At 43.1% G+C, this 15,280-nt stretch overlaps 1 long non-coding RNA gene across 1 annotated transcript in view; it reads right to left on the minus strand.

Annotated features, from left to right (window-relative positions):
* Window positions 1-3,327: 3,327 nt before the first annotated feature.
* The window catches only part of LOC110074263 (uncharacterized), a 35,257-nt gene continuing 23,304 nt past the window's right edge, over window positions 3,328-15,280 (minus strand). The window contains exons 4-5 of the long non-coding RNA XR_013542683.1: window positions 6,058-6,260; window positions 3,328-4,689 (exon numbers count right to left, since the gene is read on the minus strand). This is a non-coding gene — a long non-coding RNA (uncharacterized LOC110074263). The remainder of the gene's footprint in view (window positions 4,690-6,057; window positions 6,261-15,280) is intronic.

Raw genomic sequence — 15,280 nt, forward strand, 5'->3', positions numbered from 1 at the left:
TGAGACAGCAGGGGTGGACGTAGGAATACTTGACCGTCAGTATAGGGGGCTGCGGGACACTTGTTCCCAGGTAACCCTGTGCCATCCAGATATCATCCCTAGGGAGTTTATAATCCCAAATGAGAGCATGAAGGTGGCAGGGATTGAGGGCCAGGTAATCTCTCTGCCAGTAGCGGAGGTACCTGTCAACTTTCAAGGCTGGAGGGGAGTTTGGCGGATAGCGATTTCATCGACTCTGCCAGCAGCCGTGCTCGTGGGAAATGACCTGGCTGAACATGTGAAACGGGTGCTAGTGATTACACGCTCACAAGCCACCACAGGGACAGTTCAGGGGGGTAATGATGAGCCAGAGACTGAAGCAGAGGGGAGTTCAGAAGCTGTGGTGGAAACCTTAACCACAGACAGCAGATTTGGACAGGAGCAAAAGGCAGACGCCACTCTCCAAAAGTGTTTTGAACAGGTGACTGACGCCCAGCTAACACCTGAGACCCCAGTGAGATTTCTGGAGAAAAAGGGGATTTTATATAGAGAAACCCTGAGGAATATCTCAAAAGGGGGAGATGGGATCAGAAGTCAGCTGGTGGTACCTGAAAAGTATCGCCCCATGATCTTACAAAGGGGTCACTCTGACATGTCTGCTGCACACTTAGGGGTGAAAGGGCCCCTTGATTTGATCAAGCAAGATTGGGAGCAGATCACCCAGGATGACCCACAAGACGTTGTGACTTACATAGACACCTTGATGAATGACCTAAGGAGAAATCTAGAGCTGGCAGCAGAAAACCTGCAAGCTCAGAAGGTCAGACAGAAAACATGGTATGACCACAAAGCTAGAGAGAGGCACTTTGACCCAGGGGAGGAAGTGCTTTGGCTTAGGCCCTGCAGAGAGAATAAACTGCAGCTCAAATGGGCAGGACCATATAGGGTCATTTCCAAGATGTCAGACCTGAACTACCTAATAGAGCAGGAGGAGAACCAGGCAAGGAGGGTGGTTCATGTGAATGCCCTAAAACCCTACTACAGAGGGGAACAGAGGGTTTTATTCGCGATAAAAGCAGCTGAGAGTGAGGAAGCTGAATTACCCTTCTGGGAGGGTAGAGGGGAAGTAAAATACAACCCAGAGGAGGTAAAGATCAGTCCTGCACTCACCCAAGACCAGCAGCAAGAACTAAAAATGCTGCTTAGTAAATATCAACAGGTGTTTTCCAACAAGCCGGGGATAGTGAAGGGAGTGATGCATCGGATCCACACAGGAGATGCACCCCCGCAGGCAGTATCCCCATACCGAGTAACGGGACCCTATAGGGACAAGGTGCGGAAGGAGCTGGACGAGATGCTGAGGGAGAACATAATCGTCCCCTCTTCTAGTCCTTGGTCCTCTCCGATAGTCCTTGTGGACAAGCCTGATGGGAGCATTAGGTTTTGTGTTGATTACAGGAAATTAAACCGTGTAACCACTCCTGATGCCTACCCAATGCCCAGGCTAGACAACCTGATTGAAACCATAGGGGGTTGTCGGTTCATCTCATCATTGGACCTGGTAAAGGGATATTGGCAATTAAGAATTGATCCCAGGGATCAAGAAAAGACTGCCTTTTGCAGCCCTTTTGGTCTCTATGAGTTTCGAGTCCTGAGCTTTGGTCTCAGAAATGCACCAGCCACATTCCAAAGGCTGATGGACCAGACCTTGGCAGGGCTCAGTGACTTTACAGTGGCCTACATTGACGACATAGGGATCTTCAGTAATACCTGGGAAGATCACCTGTTACACCTGGAGTTAGTGCTGCAGAGGTTAAGTGCAGCAGGGCTAACAGTAAAGGCCAGCAAGTGTCAGCTGGGTAGCCCAGAAATAAAATACTTGGGTCACATGGTAGGGGGAGGAGTGATAAAACCCCTGGAGGCCAAAATAGAAGCTGTTCGTGATTGGCCTAGACCCAACACCAAGAAAAAAGTCAAATCATTTCTTGGGTTGGTGGGCTACTACAGAAAGTTCATCCCGAGGTTTAGCGAGATTGCGGCTCCGCTGACCGATCTGACGAGGAAGACGGCTGATGACCGCATCCCGTGGACCAGCGACTGTGAGGCGGCGTTCCAGAGGTTGAAGGAGGCGTTAATCAACTATCCTGTCCTGCGTGCTCCAGACTTCGACCGGGAGTTCATCATCTACACCGATGCGTCTAACAGCGGGGTAGGAGCAGTTCTGTGCCAGGAGGATGAGAATGGTGACCAGCATCCAGTGTCCTACCTGAGTAGGAAACTTCAAACAGGACTATGACTTTGAAGTGAAGGTGGTCAGAGGGTCAGTAAACTGTGTTGCTGACGCCTTATCAAGAAGACCTGAAGACTGAAGACGGCGAAAGAACATGGACTATATGTATATAATGAAAACAAAAAGTTAAAATGTACCTGGTTTTAAATTGGTTTGTATTAATAAAGGTAAATTGATGTAATGTATATGGTAAATGTTTAAATGCCTATTTGAAATGTTTAACTTAGAATGTAAGTATAAGTATGTATAACTGTTGTTGTGTATTTTATACAGGTTGTTTTTTGGTGAAAAGCACGTTAGCTTTCCCCCTACAAAACAACTTATAAAGAGGGGAGGTGTTACATAACAGCACTGATGTTACCTGTCTGTCATGGGTTTGGAGGGAAAGTTCCATCCTATGGGGAGTGGAAGGCGGGACATCAGGAGGAGGGGCTGTACTGTATAAATATGTGATGCCTGTGTGGTGAAGGGGGATGCTGAGACAGACACTGTGAGACACTGGGTTGGGACGAAGCAGCAGCTGGGGAAGAAGAAGCTGTTGTGGGAGTCTGGGTGTCTGACAGGGTACTACTGTGTGTCAGAGTACCAGCCTGAAAGGTTCAGGGGTCTGTTGGTTAGCCAGAACTGATGGGTTCAGGGTCTGTGCTTTAAGTTAAAGGTTCTAGGTGAACCAAACTGTATGCTTGTGTGTGTGAGAATAAGCCACGTTACTTTATTTTATTCACCTGATTGTTTTATTTACCCTGTTTGTATTTAAAATAAACCTTATTCTTTTATTGTTTAAAAATCCATCCCTGGTCTGTGTGACTTATTATAGGGAATGGTTGGTGGCAGCTTAGTAACTGTGTGATAGATCCCAGTAGGTCTGGGTTTGTCACACTCAAATCCTTCCACACCAACAGCTCAACCCTGTTCCCTCCAGCACAGTGGTCCAAGTGAGGAAATAAAATAAAAATGGTCTCCAAATTCCCGCCTACCTCAAAGCAAAATGGAAAGGCAACGGATGTGATAGCTGATCTGCCAGAGGCCCTCCTCTCAGCACCATGCTAAAACATGGGGAAGGATTCCTCCGTCACTTATGCACAGGCCAAAATCCTGTTGCAAAATCCATGCCCTCTACATTTTAGTGAAACCAGGGACCCATCCAGGCTGATCTTTTACCTAGTGTGGAGGAGTACAGAGTGAGATGTGCTTAATCAAGGGTGGAGAATGTGCAGCTCACCAGCGTTCTTGGACTCCCAACTCTCACCATAGCTAGTGGCGAGGAAAGATAGAAAATGCACTTCAACGATGCCTACCCGTTTTCCACATTCCTGTGCTGGCTGAGCTCATCTAGCCTAGGTTTGCCAATGTGGCCCATTTGGCACTAGTCCCAAAGGTTTTAATCTCTCAATATGAGAAGAAACAAGAGAACCACAGCTCATATCTATTCCCAATCCAGTCTTGCTGAATACTCCCTAATCCAGGGTGTTAACAAACAGCTGCATGCCTGATCACACTGGAAAAGGTGGCTTTCCTAGGAATGATCTCCCTTAAAGTGACCGTGGTAGTTTGCCTGGAAATGTTCTGTACCCCTTTGGGTGCATTTCTCTTAATAATGGCAGTTTTGTACACATAGAGAACCCCAAATAAATGCTTTTGGGAGCATTGTTTCAAACCTGAATGCATGTGCATTCAAATGGAACTGGAGAATTGCATCAAAATTAATTTACAATGTGCATTTCAAAGGGATAACTGGGTTTCAGACAGTTTGCACATTTACAGTATTTGAAATTGGAAGATTAGTTACATTGAATTCAAACATGATCTGAATAAATTTATCTTCCATCCATAGGTACAGTATACAATAAGGTATGAGGGATGGGCCAAAGGTGAATCATGATCTCCTATTAGATTTCTGGGCAGTGGGCGGCAGATTGACAACAGAAGTGGTTCAAAATCTGAGCCAACAAAATGCCTTTTTTTTTCTTCCCAAGTCATATTTACAGATGTGAAAATCTCTCTCTTTTGGATTTGGCTGTATTTTTCCAAACACCACCCACGTTTTTCTTCCCACCATTGTTTGAAATCACGTTGAAAGACTTCAGGAGCTTCCGCCACAAGGATCTTTATCCATATGTTTAGAAACACATTCTAAGTTGAATATTTAGTTATGACTTTTATCTATGGTATGATCCCCCCCAACACTGACTCAGGCATGTTTGTGGATTTTCCCCCTCAGTTGCCTGCATTTTAGCCATTCGTTATTTTACAAAGCACACAATGTCTTGTAAGTTGTTCATTTTTTCCGAAACTCCCCCCATAAGCCTCAAATATTTTTGAATTCCCAAGGGGAGGCACATTTCTTCTCTCAGTAAGCCTTGGGAGGCTTCAGTTGTGGCTGTAAAATCCAATGAAGTTTTTCTCTGTCCCAGGATCAGCTACGGAAACCAAGAAAGTACAGGAGCAATGAAATAGATAACATATTTGCATGCAAGCTCAATTTCTGGTATTGAAAATGAATTAGTGGGCCAAACAAATCATAGAGGTGGCTTCTTCATTTGTCCGGTGTCCTTCTTCCTGAGACATTATTTTTATGAACTCAAGCTGGCTGACTTCAAGGTAAGCTTGAGCGCTACCTTACAGGTGAAAATAAAACAAAAAAAAAGTTTAAAAAGCCAAAACTTGGTGGCACCTTAAAGACTAACTTTCAGATTTTTTTAAATGTTAGTTTTCATGGACAAATCCACTTCATCAGATTTAAGCGCTGCCCGCCACTGTTCCCTACAGCTGCTGCTCTTCACCCTTTTCAGTCTGAAGATAGCACAGGTGTAAGTTTTGAGGATTAAAAGGGTATTCATTCACATGCACTTGGCATATGGGAAGAGTGGAAATAATCTTTTTATCCATCTTGTGATGTGGGAAGAAGGTAACAAAGGTCACTGATCTAAATTCTGAGTGCACAAACCTTCAGGATTATCATCTGGCAGACATTAGAACGCCCCTGTTTCAAACCATAATTTCATCTCTGCTTTACGGAACCACTTGTTCAGCCATTATAAATTATGGTTTTTGGCAGAGGCCAGGGGAAGATATGCACCTTTGAGCGGCCCAGACTTTTACATGTGTGTGAGAAAACATGTTTCATGCCCGACATTTTTCTACATCGCTAACAGATGCAGCTCCGCTCCAAGCCAAACAACTGTATCTAACACATACGCAGAAAAAGAGAGAGGACCACTAAGGCAACATTAAACTAACTTCACATTGGTTTTAGATGACAAGAAGAATAAGTAACGAGCTATCAGAAAACAGAACTGCAGCTTCTATATTTATAACAGATAAATCTGTAACCATTGTCCTTTGCTGGCTTAGATCAAGGCAGCAATTTTCTGGTAACATCTGGGAAAAGGGGAGAAATGATGGTTGGTATGAAGAGCGGGGAAAATGACAACATGCTTGACAACATCTTACTGGCCAGAAATGTCTGGTCTCTTTTTTTTGGCACCTGAATGCAACTGGTTTGCTGGTTCTCAAGAGCAGCCATCTGAATCTAAGTCAGGGAGGCTGCAACTCCACCCCAACCCAGGGCCCCAAGATGTGTTTCATGTTTGGTTGGAAAGAAAAGGCTCCCACCATTCCTTGACTGATGTCAGTCTGCAACACTTTCTGGGCACCAAACCAGAGGAGCTGTTGGACCTGCTGGAATTCACTGCTCACTGCCTTTGGTTTCCTTCAAATAATGGTTTGAGCAGATCTTTGACAACTGCTTTTTTAGACAAATCCATGCCAGGACATGCTGCACTTACCTGTAAGCAGCAGTAAGATGATGCAGCAGCTGGAGCCACAGCATCCTCCTCATCCTGCTCGGTTGTGGATGGCTTCAGTACGCCATTGTATTCATTTTCCTTAATAGTCCCTTTCCAAGGTCTAGGGTGGAAGACACTCTGTCTTGTTCTGCTTCTGAAGCAAAAGAGCCCTCAGCCGGTTTAGTGCCTGAATGGGAGATCGTCTGAAAACACATTACAGGCCGTTCAGAGCAATTTGGAGGAAAAAAGGAACAAAAAACACAATGTAAAATGTAAAATAAGCAGAAGAAACAGAATGCATCCTTGGCACCCACAAGCTCATTCTCAACATAAGCCCAGAAACACAGCTTTCAGAGTAACTAAGGTAATAGGCACAAAAGCTGTGGAAAACATGGTTGATCCAAGATGTTTAGGTCCCTGAGGTAAAAGAGAAGATGGTTGCCCACTGATCACCTACACAGAAGCCTATCAGACTGCCACTTGAGCCTTCAAATCTGGCGATGGCACAGCATCCTCTCCTGCACAGCCATGCCACAGGTCAGCTCAGGAGATCCAGGACAGGCCATACAGAGCATACATTTCTCTCCTTTAATAGGAGGGAATGGTTTATGTTGCCATTTATTTATTTAAAATATTTTCACCCCACCTTTCCCTTTAAAACATACCGAAGGCTGCTTATATCATTAAAAGAGATAGATAAAAACATTACGTTATAAATATGTAAAAAGAATTAAATATACCAGATGACGGTGAAACCTCTGATCTATAGGGGTAGTATGGATGTTTACATCTGATGGTTTTTGTTTATTATCATTAGGTTTTTTAGTGTTTTTACTTTTGTACGTTAGGTATGCATGAATAAAATGAAATTTGAAAAAAATTAAATATACATTGCATTTTAAAAATAGTTCAAAAAAGCATTATTAAAACAGATTAGAACAACAAAATACTAATCATCCCAATTTTAAACCCCCCACTTAGGCAGCCAGTCATTAAGGAAAAGCCTGTCTGAAGAAAAAAGTCTTTGGCTGCTTGTAAAAGAAAAACAAAGATGGGTCCAGCCTAGCTTCCAGTGGGAGGGAGTTCCAGAGTCTGGGAGAAGCAGCAGAGAAGGGCCTTTCTTGTGTCCCCACCAAGGGCACTTGTGAAGGTGGCTGGACCGAGACAAAGGCCTCCCTTGATGATCTTAACACTCGGTCAGGCTCATAAAGGGAGATATGGTCTTTAAGATAGCTTGGGCCAAGCTGTTTAGGGTTTTGTAAGTTAAAACCAGCACTTCGATTTGTGCCCAGAAATGGGTCAGCAGCCGTTGGAGCTGCTGCAACAGAGGAGTTATGGAATCCCTATAACCAGCCCCAGTTGCCTCTGTCCCATCACAACACTGGTCTTCCTAATGGGAGAGGCCAAATGAGGAACTTCCTGTGGGATTCTCTATTTCAAGTGTTACAATTCATACCTGTCTGGATAATTCTGGGAACTACAGCCATAAAGGCAATATGAATGAAATTTAGGCCAAATCAAGATTGCGTAAGTCTCCTGACCATATATTGTGTGAGTTTCTAGCCTGTGGCACCCTTCAAATGTGCCATATGGCCCCAGCTGAGAATGGTTGCTTTATTGAAATGGTTGGACCATCCTTCAGAAGGAAAATCCAAATCGTTATAAGGGAATTGATAGCTTCATTGCAAATAACTGGAATGCATTTGCACGTCTTTTAATTCACAACTTGTTTATTTTAATGGAGCATGGTAGAGGTTGTTAAAGTTATATTAGTCAAATAGCTGTACATCAGTCGGCATCAATAAAAATGTCGCAGACATTATCACTAGGATTCTTTCTTTGATCATAGGTTTCACATCAGCGCCTGCAACATACAGCTGAAAAAACAGATATGCTACAGGTTGAACATATTGTACTAAACTGAATGTCAAATTATTACAATATCAAATTGTTCTGTTGGTAATGTTAAATAAGAAAATATTGATCTGTCAAACTGATGGCAATCCACCATACATTGAGGTAGCTCAATGAGTTTTGGGGGCGGGTATGCAAAAATTCTGCTCTCATCATCAACACTTGTTTGGACAAAATGGAAACAAGTCTGCAGCTGAAAGAAAGTAATGTCCTGGAAGGACTGGGTGGCTCTTGAGAACTGCAGGCTTCTCCCAACAATATGTATATCGAAGTGGGCAGAGAAACCTCTGGAGGCTTTCTATGAGGGTCTGATTGGACCTATACTTTGTATAATTTCTAAAGCAATAAATAAAATGCCCAGACCCTTCCATAACACCCCATACTATGTACCTTTTTGACCTCACATTGCTGTTCCATATCAAAACTCTTGGATATTCAGACATATCAACTGCATGACTGTTCTGTAGTTCAGCTCTCAAGGATATGTGATCCCTTCCTTCAGGCATTGCCCTGGCAACCAATTTGTCTTTTGGCAGACGCTGCATGCTTCAACTAGGAACTAAATGTAAAACTTCAGGCATAACATCCACGTTGCGCCTGCCCTTTTTGTTTGTACTCCTTTAACAGTATCCGTGCTCTTGCACTTGACTCAAGTAAAATCCAAGCTTGATCTCTGCTTCCTCCTCATGATTAGTTCATAGGAGGAACACTTGAGACCCTCGTGCTAGGGTTATCCATTACCTAAATGAAAAAAAAACCCTTGCCAATTTTGGGAGCTCGGTTCGTTGACTTGCGTGCTATGTTTACCTAAGGATTTTCACACAACTGGCTTAGAATGGCCTTGTAATTTGTCTCTCCTGAGCAACTTTACAGAACTGGCCTTCATCAAGCCTGATTTCCTCACTACACAACAGGTGGTTCATTCAATGGGAATAAACAATAGAATAAGATGGAATGTTAAAAACAAAAACAGAATCATGGCACAATCAATCAAATGCAATCAATCCAAAATATGATTCCAAAATGAAAGGCGAGGGGCATGGAAAAGGAACAAGCAAACTGGAAAGGGTCCCTGTATGAATAATGTATAGCAGCACACAGCTGGAAGCGGTGAAAACATGCTGGCTCCATCTGATATGGATCTACTTCTGAGAATGACCCTGAAAGGAATTTTAGATATTCTTTTTTTATGGGTACATATAAAAAGTTGTGTGCATGCACATGAAAATGTAGCCAAACCAAACACATATGTAAATGCAGACCAATGTGATTGTGGTTGATGCACCATATCTATATGTGGTGGCTGCCTCATGTATACAGTGGGGTCTTGACTTAAGAACGGCTTGAGTTAAGAACATTTTGACTTAAGAACCACTCTCATAGGAAAATATTGACTTGACTTACATACTTAGATTTGAGTTAAGAACTGAAAAAAAACCACGTGGGAGGCAGGGAAAGTGCAAAATGTGAACTTTCAGTTAACTGTTGGCCAGTGAAAAGGGTGCCTGTCTGCTTCCTCACTCCTCCCAGCGTTTAGAGAGTGGATTGGGAGTCTTCAGACTGCCTGGTACTGCCTGGACTGTATTTTCCCTGCCTTCCCTGAACCTTTCTTGACCTAAGAAAAAAAGAAACAAAATATCCCCCTCTAGTGGTCGAAGGCAGAATAGCAGCTTCCCATTAGTTTCTATGGACGGAAAAGAGCAGATACGGATCAAATGGTTTTCAATGCATTCCTATGGGAAATGCAGATTTGACCTGAGAACTTTTTGACTTGAGAACCGCCTTCCAATACGGATTAAGTTCTCAAGTCAAGACCCTACTGTAATATGGTTCTAGGCAGGGTCAGCTCATGGTCCAGGATGGGACACCTCCTCTGCCCTGGTTACAAGTTGTCTGTGGTCCTTAAGTAGAAGACAACTGCCTCAATATGGGCACTGTTCAGTGAGTTTCATTTCCTGCTCTGAAAGACGAAGGCAATGCTTCCATGAAATAGTAACTGAATCAGTGTCAATATTCTAGTACCTCGAGTCAAATTCTACTGAACTCAGTGGGTCTTATCTCTGATTTGCATTAGATTGCACTGTGCATCTATTTAAAGAGAACAGAATCTTTACATATGCAATTAAAACTGATGGCCAACACCACTTCATTTCTGGCTGCGTTTATTTACCACATTTTCCTCCACTTTTCTTCTAAAGCATCTCACAAAGGTTACCAGATCTCAGGTTTTGACCTGGATACTGAGAGTTCCAGGTTCATTCTCCATGGCTCAAGGTTTTGACCTCAGATTTCAGAAAAGGGGATGCCTTCAACCTGGTGATGCTTTATTTAGGGGGTCACTCTCAGGACTTCAGGATATGCCATCAGACATGGTCAGAAGTTCCCTTCTGTATTTCATTATCTCCCATGTTCTTGAGTTGTTGTTGCTGCTGAGGGTGGTGATAGAATCCACACACTGGGCTTTACATTTATTAGCATCCTCCATCCATCTCACACACTCCATTGTGCAAGTGATGCTAAAGAGTTTGTGACATCACATAGGCCCACACACTATGATATCACAAGGACTTGCTCCTAGGTCTCAGGTTTTGGCTCTCCTAAAATTCAGGGAATGGGATGTTGCCAACCTGGCAGCCATAGTGCTTTGCTTCATAAAAATTAAGCACTGAGACCCTGTCATCAGGTTTGCCAAGTAAAAAGATGAGAGAGAGGAGGGGAATGGGAATGGAAATGGAACAAAAAAAGCACCAGGAGGAGGAACGTTTTTCAGGGCCAGGAAATGGGTATTGATTTTTTTGTTGAATCCAAGCTGACCTTCACTTGCCGCTTGGCGCTTGATAGATGTTGTTTCTCTGGCTAACTTGTGGGGTCAGAATATTCTTCCACCTTTTCTTCCTGCTCTCTCAGTTGCAGCTGAATGTTCTTTCTGGCAGAGAATAAAGGTATCTTGCTACTTCCGTCTGGATGGAAAACATGTTCCTGCAAGGTCAAGAGAGGATGAAATCCAGAAGAGCACAGGTGTTGGGAAAAGAATAAAGCTTGAGCAATCTTGGGATCACGCCATGTGATGTCAATTTTTTTTTTTTTTTTACAGAAGGCCATTTTTAGGTGGGTTTTAAGGAAGATAATCCTGAGAGGCATAGGGAAAGTATTCATGTCTTCTCTGGAATACTGTGTCCATTTTGATTCAAGGAGAAAATCAGACCAAAAGAGATGTAGTGAAAGATAAATTATGTGAACTGAGGAACTGGAAAGCTATCTCATAAGCAGCAATTAAAATATATGACCTAGCTTAGCTTAGAAGAAAGAAAGCTTGGAACCTTCCCATGGGCAGCTTGTAACCCATCACCTGCATGGGCACTCTATACATTTATTTTCTACAAGAGCTGAATCAAAGAACAGCACTGACATCAACGCCCACCACACCCACCTCTAAACCCAACACAGATGGTTCGGTATATCTACCAGCCAAAGCACCACATGAGAAAGGCAGAAACCTTTGGCTTAGTGTGAGGACTGTTCTCAGCAAACCTATCTCTGGAAGCAAAAATATGACACCTGCAAGGAAATGGTCAATAACTGAAACCAAGTTGTGATATAACTTGGTGTTTCTCAGTAGTGCTGAAGTAAACAAAGAAGAAGCAGCAAAAAAAGAGGGAAGAAGAAAAGAATGAGCAAAGTAACCCATCTGTAAAGGGATATTGTCAACTCTACTCTGATTTTCACATGTAATTTCTGGACATTTGGTGGGTATCCTGATTAGGTGCAACCTCCTCACTGAGAAATCACATGAAATTGATGCCTAGAGAGCCAGACTATGGGTTAGGGGCATCGCAAGACATGTTTCTGCTCGAGACAGAGCTGCAAAGGGTACCATCCCATCCCAAAGTCAAAGCATGTACAGTAGTGCCCCAAACCAGCCATATTAGGCAGAAAAAACCTCACAGGTGCCTCCTACCTTCCTGGCGACAAATATCATAAATAGCTAGCCATTTGCTTCCTATTCATGACACCCAGAATCTGTTGCTGTAGCTGGCTCTACTTCAGTATTCCTCAGGATAGAACTGGTCTGCTATTGATCGCTATTGTTTAGTATTATGTCCTTCCGGGCAGTCTTCAGAGCTCCGGAATCTAATTTCAAAGAACCACTCCAGAAGCAAAACGACCCTCTCCAGAACAACTCGATCAAATCTGAAGTGACTCCTGTCACATAGCACATGATGTCAAACTATACCACAGTTCGAAACAGTGCCCGGTCTTCTTTTCCGGTCTGTCTGTCTTTGTTTTACTCATACACTGCAATTTCGGGCTACATACAACTCCCCCCTTTCCCCCATCAGTTGTCTGTCCACCTTTTCACCATCCCCCAATTCCCAGCTGCCCTTGTTCCCCCACCCCCCCACCCCGGTTGACCAACTTATATAGCCGCCCCAAGTAGACATGGTCTAGAGGGGCGGGGTATAAATTAAATAAATAAATAAATATTCCTCTTTCCTGTTGCATCTTAGAAGTTTTCTTCTCCTCTGCACTTCCACTTGCACCTGTGTATGTACAATTTATATTTTAAAACTTGCAATTGCACAATCTGAAGATTCGGGACCAGCGAAAATAGTTGGTTACTCACAGAGGACATCTCCTTCTGGGGCCATGGGGCATCATAATTCCCCAAAGAGTTGGTGGAGCCACTGGAGATCTGTGGCCGGGGGGGGGGGGAGAAAGTGTGCGGGAGCTCTTCTGGAAGAACCACTGCAATCGACAGTTATAACCAAGCAATTTGCCATTCGTGTCATGGGTTGTAGCGAGCGCGCTGGAGCCTCTAATATCTCAGGCCTCCAGGAGTGCTCACTCTTCCTTCTCAGTTGCTGCCATCAATAGTATCAAATATTTAAGAAGACAAGTGTTGTTCTAAAACCAAAATGTGTTTATTTGAATAACAAAATACAATGGGTAAATCACAAGTTGTTAATCAAGGTCTCTCACTCACTGACACACACAGACTCTTCTCTCACTGACTTTTTGGCTCACAGGCCCACAGACACACTAATCTCTAACTCTCTCAAAATTCCTTCCAAAATCTCCCTTACAAGCACCATACACACCCCTTTATATCCCAGCTCCTCCCCCTTTTGCACCACCTCCCGTCCCCTCATTGGCTGCTGTTCCACTGCCCAGCTGTGACGGACAGGTGAGGGCAGGGCTGAACGCTACATGGGTCTCCTGTTTTATATATATGGGCTTGCTGGGGTTGGAAAGAAGATGTTGCCCTTCATCCTCAACCCATTCATTTAATGTATTGTACAGAGGCAGATGCATGGGCTTATGGGCCAAGGGAAGGGCAGGCAATCAAATGCCCACAAATGTGCTTCAACACCTTTTAAAAAATTAAAAAATAAAAAGGGGGGGCAGAAGCAGAGTATGACATTCCTATTGCACTCACCCCCTAATACACCCACTGCAACAGTATACAGATCACCCCCCACAACCCGCAACCTGGGCATGTGTCATAAATGGGGTCATGTCTGCTCCCAGCTAAGCTACAGCACAACACTTTCCCGGGCTTATTACAAAGGTAGTGTTTCAGCCCAGGTGGGCTCCTGTCTTTCAATGTCAATTACAAAACTGAGGAGTCATTTTGTTAATTTTATTGTGAAATCATTTGGGTGCCCACATTCCTAACCCACCTATCACAGGTCAGAGATCTACCAGGAGGTACAAACTCATGCATACTTCCCACCACTGATCTACACTCACTGACAGCTGCTCTCCTGTCCTATCTACAAATACTGAAACCCAGACCTTTGGTATGCAAAACATTTCCTCTGTCATTGAGCTAAAATCCCTCACCTTATTCACTTATTTAAAAATATTTTTAATCTGCCTTTCTCTTTAAAAAAAGACCCAAGGCAGCTTCCAACAATAAAAAGACAGCATTTAAGTTAGTAACAATGAGTATATAATATCAAAAGGATCAATACCAACAATAAGAAAAAACATCAGCAACACCAATGCAGTAAGGCACAAATATCCATTTTAAAAACTCCCCTCGGCGACCATTCACTCAGGGGGAGTTTGCTTGTGGAAGGACAGTAAATATGGGGCATCAAGGGCACAATCCACTTTAAAAGTCCCAATAATTTTGATACAAGGTTTAAGTGCATAGCAAAATGTCTGCTGTTGAATCTGATGGATCTTCAAAGTTGCCGGCCTGGATCATGAAAAAACTCATTTACATTCAGTTCTCAGTACAGTTGAATCCTGGCTCTGTGTTCTCCCTCCATTCATGTGGGTGGGCTGTACTATTTCATTTCATCTAAAATTCACTTTGTGAGGCCCCTCGTCTGCTGGTAGCAGCAACATGCATATTATAGTGATTTATAATGCCTGCCTCCTTTGGGACGGGTGTATAACACTGGGCATTGAAAAGGGCCAGTTGTGCAGGTGAAAAGCTTGCTTAAACAAATCTGAAATGAAGTTGGAATATAAAGGTGGTCAACAACTCAATGGCAAACTCAGGGTGTCCAAAATATACCAGAAGCCTTCATATGGATGACCAGACCGCCCCGTAAGAATTCAAAATACTGTACATAAAATATTATCAGCAACACTTGGGGGAGATACGGAAAATAATATTAGTCTTCTTTCTCTGCTGTTAAGTAACAACAACAATATAATTGTATGTATGTGGCTAGATGTAATTTTTTTAAAAAAACTATATTTCAAATCCTCCAAAGAATATCTTGTTGCCCCGTAAAGTTCTGCTTCCAGCAGAAAAGCAACCTCTGAACCATTAAGGCTTTGATGAATAATATAATCATTGTCTTTCAGACGGATATTAATATTTTCTTGTACTCAGGCGGCTGCTCTAAAAGAGTTCAGGGATCATGTTTGATTTTGAGAGCTGCAGCCAAAAAACCCAGAGGTTCCTTCAGATGGTTTTGGGTCACTCAAGGCTCTGGAATGGGCTGGCATCTTCAGAAAAACAAGCTTTTCATGTGAGATTTCTGGCTTCTCAGCTTTTCGGATCCAGGCCAGAAACATTACTTTATGAAGTTATGGCTCCAGCCCTAAAAGGGATTGGATGTGTAAGAGTAAAAGGGGAAAAAATAATTATTCTAAATATTTTAGGGCCTCAAAGGAGTCCACCTCCTATTTTGGTTTCAAAATGGAAAAAGGTTCATCTGCTCTCTTGTTTTCCCTTTTTAGCCCCAAAAATCCTATGAAATTTTGCTTTATTTCTGAAAAGAAGTTTGAAACACAAACAGCAGCAGCAACACACACACAACACACAATACTACAAAATCACCAGAGA

Source organism: Pogona vitticeps, chromosome 1 (genome assembly GCF_051106095.1).
Source record: "Pogona vitticeps strain Pit_001003342236 chromosome 1, PviZW2.1, whole genome shotgun sequence".
In the NCBI taxonomy this organism is placed as follows: Eukaryota; Metazoa; Chordata; class Lepidosauria; order Squamata; family Agamidae; genus Pogona; species Pogona vitticeps.